This window comes from Microcebus murinus, chromosome 12, assembly GCF_040939455.1.
Source record: "Microcebus murinus isolate Inina chromosome 12, M.murinus_Inina_mat1.0, whole genome shotgun sequence".
NCBI lineage: Eukaryota > Metazoa > Chordata > Mammalia > Primates > Cheirogaleidae > Microcebus > Microcebus murinus.
The window spans coordinates 22,996,615-23,007,095 of NC_134115.1; positions in this window are offsets into that span (position 1 = coordinate 22,996,615).

A 10,481-nucleotide genomic window follows, 5' to 3' on the forward strand; every position below is an offset into this window, starting at 1 on the left:
GCCTGTCCTCCCTCACAGCCATCAGACAGAAACGACCCCACTGACGCCTTGATCTTGGACTTTCAGCCTCCCAAACTGTGAGACAACAAATCTCTGCTGTTTAAACCACTTAGATTGTGGTATCTTGTTACACCAGCCCTAGCAAATGAATATACGCTTCTTTTATTATTAAGAGCTATTGTTCTTGGACCCTCATCACTCTGAAGGTGGACTTTTTGAATTAAGCCTCTATGTTTTACATTTCTTTCCTTTTTATCTTCTCTTCATATTCTTCTCCATGTTTCATAGATTTCCCCTGCTTTTAGAGCAATTATACTTCATTTCTAGGCCTCTTGCTTGTTCTGTGTTCCTATTTCACTGATTCTATTTCATAGATACAATCTCTCTCAAATCTCTTTGAGGGCACTGGAGGATTTTCTTAAAAGTCCTCTTCTATTTTCTGAATTATATCTATTTTCTCTGATAATTGTGGTCCTTCTCTTTGATACTATTTCTTTTCCTCATGTGTTTGATCCTCTTGGATGATGCATATTAGTGAGGAAGGTGTATGTGCTCCCTCCTCTATTCAGTAAAAAGATTTTTTTTTCTCCTTGCCTGGGGAGTCTGCCTGGAAGGTCTGAGTAGGAGGGTGGGGCATTTGGAAAGACCGGCTTTATGGCTAGTGAGTATAGAGCTGCCCGACAGATTTAATGGTACCCAGATGCCAGAGAGAGGACTGCCTTCAAAAGACTTTCAAAAGAGGACATGGCTTTCCTTGGTTTATTCACTATCTTCTGAGAAGGATCCTGGAGCTCATGATCAGGCGGCCTGCAGCTCTGTGTTTATGGGGCAAATGGGAATTCCAGGCACAGTCCTTCAAAAGTTACACCCTTCTCTGACCTCTTCTTTCTTTTTTTATTTTTATTTCAGCATATTATGGGGGTACAAATGTTTAAGTTACATATATTGCCTTTGCCCCACCTGAGTCAGAGCTTCAGGCATGTCCATCCCCCAGACGGTACACAGCACACCCATTAGGTGTGAACATACCCATTCCCTCTTTCCCCCTCTCATCTATCTGCCCAACACCAAATGAATGTTATTACTATATATGCACTTAAGTGTTGATCAGTTACCACCAATTTGATGGTGAGTACATTTAGTGTTTGTTTTTCCATTCTTGTGATACTTCGCTTAGTAGAATGGGTTCCAGCTCTATCCAAGATAATACAAGAGGTGCTAGATCACCATCGTTTTTTGTGGTTGAGCAGAACTCCATGGTATACATATACCACATTTTATTAATCCACTCACGTATTGATGGGCACTTGGGTTGTTTCTACATCTTTGAAATTGTGAATTGTGCTGCTATAAACATTCTAGAGCAGATGATTTTTTTTATAGAATGCCGTTTTTTCATTTAAGTAGATGCCCAGTAATGGGATCAGTGGATCAAATGGTAGTTCTACTTGTAGTTCTTTGAGGTATTTCCATATTGCTTTTCAAAGAGGTTGAACTAGTTTGCAGTCTACCAGGTGTGTATAAGTGTTCCTATCTCTCCGCATCCATGCCAACATTTATTGTTTTGAGACTTTTTGATAAAGGCCATTCTCGCTGGAGTTAAGTGATATCTCATTGTGGTTTTCATTTGTATTTCCCTGATGATTAGAGATATTGAGCATTTTTTCATATGCTTGTTGGCCATTAGTCTATTTTCTTTTGAAAAATTTCTGTTCATGTCCTTTGTCCACTTTTTGATAGGGTTGTTTGATTTTTTCTTGCTGACTTTTCTGAGTTCTATATAGATGCTAGTTACCAGCCCTTTATTGGATGTGTAGCATACAAATATTTTCTCCCATTCTGTAGGTTGTCTGCTCTCGTGATAGTTTCCTTGGCTGTGCAGAAGCTTTTTAATTTGATCAGATCCCACCTATTTATTTTTTTTGTTGCTGTGATTGCCTTTGGGGTCTTCTTCATAAATTCTTTGCCTAGGCCAATGTCTGTAAGAGTTTTTCCAAATTTTTTTTCTAGAATGCTTATAGTTTCATGCCTTAGATTTAAGTCTGTTATGTGAGTTGATTCTTGTGAGTGGTGAGAGGTGTGGATCCTGTTTTAGTCTTCTACATGTGGCTATCCAGTTTTCCTAGTACCATTTATTGAATAAGGATTCTTTTCCCAGTGTATGTTTTTGACCTCTTCTGCTCTCTCCTTCTCTTTCATCATTCTACTGACTCCCACCCTTAGTGCCCCAGGCAGGTAGGGGCCCTCTCCCATGGTAAAGTCCCACGGCACACTCTGCCTGTGGCTTTTCCACTATTTTCATCTGTCTACATGTTTCCACCACTTCCTACCTTCCAGAAATTTCTTGAAGTCTCTCATCTGCTGGTGTTCCCTCCCTATTATCATTCCACTCTTTAATAAAATTGTTTTTTTAGCATTTTAATATAGCCCCTAGAGGGAGGGAAGTGATCTGTGTAATCTATCTTGAAGTAGAATGTACATCGTTTTCTTTCTTTTTTTTCTTTTCTTTCATTTTTGAGAAAGAGTCTCACTCTGTTCCCTGGCCTAGAGTCCCATGGCGTCAGCCTAGCTCACAGCAACCTCAAACTCCTGGGCTCAATCCATCCTCCTGCCTCAACTTCCCGAGTATCTGGGACTACAGGCATGCACCACCATGCCTGGCTGATTTTTTTCTATTTTTAGTAGAGATGGGGTCTCACTCTTGCTCAGGCTGGTCTCAAACTCCTGACCTCAAGCAATCCTCCCGTCTTGGCCTCCCAGAGTGCCAGGATTACAGGCGTGAGCCACTGCCCCTGGCCTCTTTTCTTTCTCTTTTTTTCCAAAAGTAAATTAACTTATTTAGAAAATCCTGATAAGATGTTAAATATAATATGATTAAGAACATAACCAAACAGAACTCATTAAGGCATTGACTGTCCCTTTATTGCAAATGGTCCCTAAATCAATACTGTCACCATCTTTCCATCCTTCTACATGACTGCTGGTCACTACTGGTCATTTCCCTGTCTTTGTGCACACCTTTCCTCACATCCACCAACCCAAGCCCATTCTCTACTGCTTTCATGACAGACCCCCCCATCTTTCTAGGTTCCCTTCTGTGTAGGTTCCCTTCACATGCACGCAGACCGAACACCTTTGTTTAAAAATAGTCAATGAGTTCTCAAATCCTCTCAGTTCTTCTTTTCTATTTTATTTTATGTTAGGGTATATGTTTTATTTAGCTTGGCCTGTACTTGAAAAATAAAGATGACTACATGCAGCAACCTGTATATTGGCTGCCTTCCCGCCAGGAGAAGGGCAAAGGAATCACCTCTCCACACTATATTTTCCACTTATGCAGATGTGCTGCTGTATCTTAGATGAGCAGGAAAATTGTGCTGATTAAACATTTAAAGAAAAGAAAATGTATTTGCCACAGGGAAGAATTTAAACGCATCTTTTTAAGGGTTGAATGCAAAATGCATATATTCATAGTGCTAAAATTATTTTTGAGTCCAGTAGATCAATTCCAATCTCTCCTACTCTGCAGCCATTCTGCTAAAGTCCCAATCTCATCTTGTTTCTTTGCTTTCTTATGTAAATTTGGCACTACAAGTGCGTATAGTATCGGAATCATCGCAGCAGATAAAGACAGGACCTTCTGATAACTGAAATACATGTGGGTGGAAATCATCTGCACACTCCCTCAAATACCATTGTACCTGTGTGGTTTTAGTGCTGATCTGACATTTGCAATATCAGCTGTAACTAGAAACATAAAATTGCTATCAGGCTGAACTCTTGATAAACCTAGTTCAAGAATTTAAGTTTGTTTTCTGCACTAGGTCATGCTCATATCTCCACTGATATACAACTGCATGGTTTACACTTGGATACTTGGAAATCTCACTTGCCATTATATTGTTACCTTTGCGCCTCTTAGGTGGGAATAAATTGATGAGAGAGCAACCTTGAGGTCTGTTGGGGAGCAGGAAGCAGGGAGGGGGTGGTGATGGGAGGAAGGGGGGGTATTTATATTCAGTGAAGTTTTGATGTTGAACAGAAAAGCAATCACAGATGGTATCTGATTACAGTTGGATTACTGCCAACAACTCACAGGTAGATACCGCAGGAAAAACCAAATGTGTTGCCCATAAGAACCTCATTCTCAAACCTCAATGCCCTTCAAGGACTCAGGATTATCACTGTTGCTATTGATATATATGTGTATATATTACATAATTCATTTTAAGAAACCCCATCAAATCAAAATTTGAAGGTACTGAATAGGTACATTAACCAGAACATATTCCATGAGAGAAGAAGCCTCCATTTCATACAATGATTTTACAAAATAGTACATTTTCCTATGAATTTAAAGTTAATTTATTTACAAAATTAATTTTTCATTCAGCTTTCAGTTCGTTCAAACACTCATAAACATTTATTGATGACTGCCATATCATGTATTAAAAAAAACACCAATTTATGAAGAACAAGACTAATACGTAAATCAGGACAAGCTAAGATCCTGATTTAACAAGGTGTTCTTTTGTTTTCACTGACACAGGTGACAATGATTCAGTTTTTGCTCAACAGGAGCTGCTGATTGGTAACCAATGCCTAAGTTTATTGATGACATCTGGGATTGCATCTTGATGGTCTGTGAATCTCCAGCTTTAAAACGTCTTCACAAATCCCTACCAACCCAGTGAAAATCAGAAATATCCAAACAACCAGTCTTTTGTCCATTCTGCACCACTGTAGTGAAATCAGCTGGTTTCTGTTGGAACGTGAGGGACTTAAGCTCATCCATTGGAAGGGTGTTGGATTTCTTAGGCAGTGCAAAGGAAGGGCATTTCCTGCAGAAACAGATATCCAGAATCTGAGATGCACTCTCAAATTCGCATGGGTCGTGTCCAAGCAAAAATAACACTAATTTCTGCGAGAAGAAAATCATATGGTTCCTATGGGTAGGGGAAAATTAACCATAATTCACAGAGACTCTTCTATCCTGACGTGCACAGGAGTAGAGAAGCAGATCCAGGACCCCACTACCTGGGTGTGAATCCAGGCTCTGCCCATATAAGAGGGGTGTGTGTTAAGCAAGTTACTTAACCTTGCTGTGCCTCAATTTCTCTATAAAGTAGGGACAAAAATAGTACCATTGTCATATGATCATTTTAGGATTAAATGAGTTGAGTGCCTAGAACAACATAAGCACAACTGAAGTGTTTGCTACTGTTACTATAATAAATATCTACTCTAAGTCAGGTGCTTTACATTAATGATCATAATCAATCCCCCCCAGGTGGATAATAGGTATTATTATCTCTCCTTTCTTTGATGTGACAATAGATTTCAGAGGAGGTAAGTAATTTTTCCAAGACCACATAGTCAAAAAGTGGTTGAGCTGGAATTGATACCCAAGGATTTCTAATTTTAAGCCTTGTCTCATTCCAAGTAGATAGCTAGCTAACTGGCTGGTTTTCTCACTTCTCAACTAGTTGTCCTGGTGTTCAATGAGAGGGTCTTGGCCAGAGTTGGACAGCCACTCCAAAGATGCCCCATCTGCTCCTCTTTCCCTTACGGCTGGAGCAGCTAGTGCAGTCACCCAGCGCTTGGCCGCCAGCTCTGCGGGGAAGCCAGGGGACAGATGGAGTGATCAGAGGGCCCTGGTCCCAACAACTTTCTCTTTCCTGTTATCAGACAGGCCTCCTGCGGTGATTTCTAATCAGGGTGTGTGATTTGCTTTCTCTTTCCCTTTCAAAACATTCTAATTTTTTCATACCATATTTAATATTTCATTATTTCTTGGGGATGAAAGGAGAAGAGCTTGTTTTGAAAAATATATAACTCCTCTTTCCACAGAAGAGATCCATCCCGGAGCAGTGTTCACAGCCAGCGCTGCCAACTTCAAAAATAAATGGTTCTGATCTCTTCAGAAACCAGATTTTCATATTTGTTCTCTGAAGAGTGGAGGGTACATTTTTAATAAAGCTCTAGTAGTGATAAATGGCTAGCTCAAAAATAGCAGGCAGAGGCTGAGCCAGTGCAGTGGCCCAGGAGCCATCTGGGTGAGTGATTTGCCTATACACACAGGAGCGCACACAGAGCCTCTTGTAAGGCTCAGCTCATCATAGCTGGGTGACTTAATTTTCCTTATCAGGTCTGATATCACCCAAGGCCATTTGTTTGCAATTCAGACTGGCCAACTCTGGCACAGACCTACCCAATCTAACCTCAAATCTAAATCAGAAGAGCAGATATTCATTCTCCCCATGATATTACAGTATGTTTAAGGCATGGTGTCAACATAGCTTGTACATTTGTTTGTAACTAGGCTTAGGGACTGGAAAACTTTTTTTTTTTATTTTAGCATATTATGGGGGTACAAGTGTTAAGGTTACTTATATTGCCCATGCCACCCTCCCCCCTCGAGTAAGAGCTTCAAGCGTGTCCATCCCCCAAACGTTGCACATCTTACTTGTTGTGGTTGTATATACTTATCCCTTCCTCCCCCTTCCCACCCTCCCAACACCCTATAAATGTTACTCCTACATGTCCACTTAGGTGGTGATCCGTTAATACCAATTTACTAGTGAGTACATGTGGTGCTGGTTTTTCCATTCTTGAGATATTTCACTTAGTAGTATGGGTGGGCGTGGAAAACTTTCTGGTTTAATTTCTTACACACAATGACTGAATATGGGTTGATTTTTATGACAAATAAAAGCATGCATGCTTATCATTAAAAGCAATCTTTTGCTGCAATAAATGAGGCTCTTAAATGTTATCTAGAGCAAGGAAGTAGGCTACATAGGAAAAAGTGGCAAATGTCTTCATCTTACCTCTCTGAATTCATCATCCCTTCAGTCCAATTCTCCACTGTAGGTGATGGGGCAGGTGGTCTCAGAAAGGGCCCTTAGATTAGTATTAATTATTGACCTAACTTGAGTCTTCTGAACCACGGATGAAGTCCCCTGGGGTACCCCTTCATGTGGAGGCGTGAAAGTGTCTCCATAGACTGTGAATTGATTAAAGAAAAGAGGCTGTGTGACCAAGCTGTAGAATGTCTGCTAACAGGTGCCATTTAGGTTGGTGCAAAAGTAATTGCGGTTTTAGCCCATTGTTGAAATTTGCTTTGATATTGGAATACATTCTTAAATATATGTGGTTATGTTATACATCATTTTAATGCACATTTTTTGCTTTATTTTTTTGTTAATGACTTATTACTTGCTATTTATTTTATGTTTATTTTAGACTATGGAAATGATGTTAGCCAAAAAGCAAATTTGAGTGATTTTCTTATTTGAATTCAAAATGGGTCGTAGGGCAGTGGAGAACAACTCATAACATCAATAATGCATTTGGCCCAGGAACTGCTAACGAACGCACAGTGCAGTGGTGGTTCAAGAAATTTTGCAAAGGAGATGAGAGCCTTGAAGAAGAGGAGCACAGTGGCTGGCCAGTTGACAATGACCAATTGAGAGCAATCATCGAAGTGATCCTCTTACAACTACATGAGAAGTTGTCGAAGAACTCACCGTTGACCATCCTATGGTTGGTCGTTCAGCACTTGAAGCAAATCGGAAAGGTGAAAAAGCTGCATAAGTGGGTGCCTCATGAGCTGACTGAAAATCAAAAAATCGCCATTTCAAAGTGTCATCCTCTCTTATTGTACGCAACAACAACGAACCATTTCTCCATAGGACTGTGACGTGCGATGAGAAGTGGATTTTATATGACACATGGTGATGACCAGCTCAGTGGTTAGACCAAAAGGCAGCTCCAAATTACTTCCCAAAGCCAAACTTACACCAAAAAAGGTCATGGTCGCCGTTTGGTGATCTGCTATCATTCTGATCCACTACTGCTTTCTGAATCCTGGTGAAACCACTACATCTGAGAAGTATGCTCAGGTGGATGGATAACACGCACCAAAAATTGCGATGCTTGCAGCCAGGATTGGTCAAGAGGAAGGACCCAATTTTCTTCCATAACAATGCCTGACCATGTGTTGCACAATCAACACTTCAAACGTTGAATGAATTGGGCTACAGAGTTTTGCCTCATCCTCCATATTCACCTGGCCTCTCACCAACTGACTACAGATTGCCACTTCTTCAAGCCTCTTGATGACTTTTTGCAGGGGAAACACTTCCACAATCATCAGGATGCAGAAAATGCTTTCCAAGACTTCCTCGAATCCTGAAACACCAATTTTTATGCTACAGGAATAAACAAACTTATTTCTCATTGGCAAAAATGTGTTGATTGTAATGCTTCCTATTTTTATTAATAAAGATGTGTTTGAGCCTAGTTACCATGATTTAAAATTCATGATCCAAAACTGCAATTACTTTTGTACCAACCTAATATTTAGGCAGGCAGGTAAGGGAAAAGGTGTGAGGGTGTTGTCTTCCCTTTTATAGGCACTATTGAGGGAATGATGAGCTTTCTTCCAGCTAGAGGCTCTGATGTACAGAAGACTATGGAACAAGGGTCTTAGTCCACTTCTCTGTGCTCCTCTGCCTCTCTACACATGAATTAGTGGGCATGCTAAGTGTGCTTTAGGGACCACACCCCACTGAAGTACAAAATGTGGAAGATCCTTCTTGATTTTTAGCTCAGAAGAAGGAGGATATGCTGGATGCTTTCTTCTGGCTTTCTAGATCACTATCTTCTCCTTTCTGCCCAGTGTCCTGGAGGATTGAAATTTTATCAGTTGTATCACTGGGGCTCCCTTCCCTTCAGGCTTCCTGTTGCATTCAGTCATTGGGCAGCACTAGCAAGAGATGAGGGAAGACAGGAGATAAGTGAGCTTGAGGCATTAATTCCCCAATCCCTTCCTGGTGTGGGTCACTGCAGGTTGGCTATATCCTTCAACCCATAGCACAGATCCTGTCTGATCCATTTTGCAGGGATAAGGGTTTGCATTAGAGTGGACACTCTCTGAATTTCCTGCTGTGAGCAGAGAGGATGAAGCAGAGGTATGTGTGGAGGGAGTTGTGAGTTAGGAGTATCAGGAAATTTGAGACATCCTGCATGATAGCATTCATTCTCTGCAAGAGGGAAGGAGGCAGATGCACTCTTGATAGATAGGAGGAGGAGGTAGTGGAGAGGAGGGCTTGAGGGATATGAGAAAAGTTGGAACAAAATTGATTCAGGCAGTGTATAAATTGAAGGCATCTTTGAAGCCTGCATGAAATTAGAGAACATGCATTTGTATAGCATCAAGCTTCATGTGCAGCACTCAGAGCCCTGGGAGTGGGAGCAGAAAAGGCAATCAGTTGGAGATTTGTAAAATTAGTTTTCCAGAGAGAAGAGATGGAAAAAAAGAGACTGAGGACTTGAAGAGTTTAGCAAGAGAGTGACTGAAGAAGTTTGCCTAGGGGTCATGATGGGACAACAGAGGATATGGAGATGGCAGTTGAAGGGATGAGGGAGCAGAGATCACAAATGGATTGAAGAGCAGCTGCGGTGACAATAACAAATGGAGAGAATGGGAAGATTACGCTGTGACTAGGAGATGTTTGGATGGAGGTAAGTAGTGCCCAATGACGACAAGTTCTAGGATGTGATTATGGACATGGAGCAGGAGTCATTAGAGTTCAAAAAATCGAAAATGGAGTGTTTTTCACCCATAGCAGGTTAGAGAGGAAAACTGTCCACAGATGCCTAAATCTTCAGTAGCTTGAATAAATGAAGAGTAGGTTGTTGATGACAATGGAAGGTGGCTGATGGTAATTTCAAGGGAACTTGGTTTTGTGCACGAGAGGGTGCAGTAAGGATCTAAGAGCAATCTCAGGGGGCAGGAGGATGCCCAGTCTGTCTCCTGAGTCTAAGGCACATGGAGAAGGGTCAGCTGTCCCTCAATGAAGCTGCCAGGGACGCAGCCCTCAGGGGAGGCCAGATTTCAGCATAGACTGAGATGAAAGAAATATTTAATGATGAGATCAAGGAAAGAGAAAAAGCCATCTGTCATGGATCAGAGATGAAAGGGAAGGGATTAGGATAAAGAGATTAGGGAGAAGTTGGGTTGAAAGAGAGATAACCAGAATAACATACATTTTAGCCAGTGGCCTTTGCAGAGGTGTGAGGCATGACAGGTTCAGTTAGCCTCCAAGTGGACCAGATGTAGGAGATTTTGGTGCTGGAGAAGGGCTGGGGAGGAGGGAATATGCCCAGTTCTCTCTGGGAGAAGTTAACTCCCAGGCTGCAGGATTCACTGGCCTTTGAGGAATTCCTAATCCAGTGAGCCTGTAGGCATGGGGATTAATTAATCTCTTAAATCTTTACCAGAAGTGGTTCTCAAACTTTTTGGTCACAGAACCCCTTTATGATCTTAAAAATTATTAAGGCCCCCCAAAAGCTTTTGTTTGTATGGAATCTATCTATCTATGTTTATCATATTAAAAACTAAAACTGAGAAAGTTTTAAAATATTGATTTAAAATATTTAGCATTTCCTGCTAACATAACTTTTTTTTGGTAATA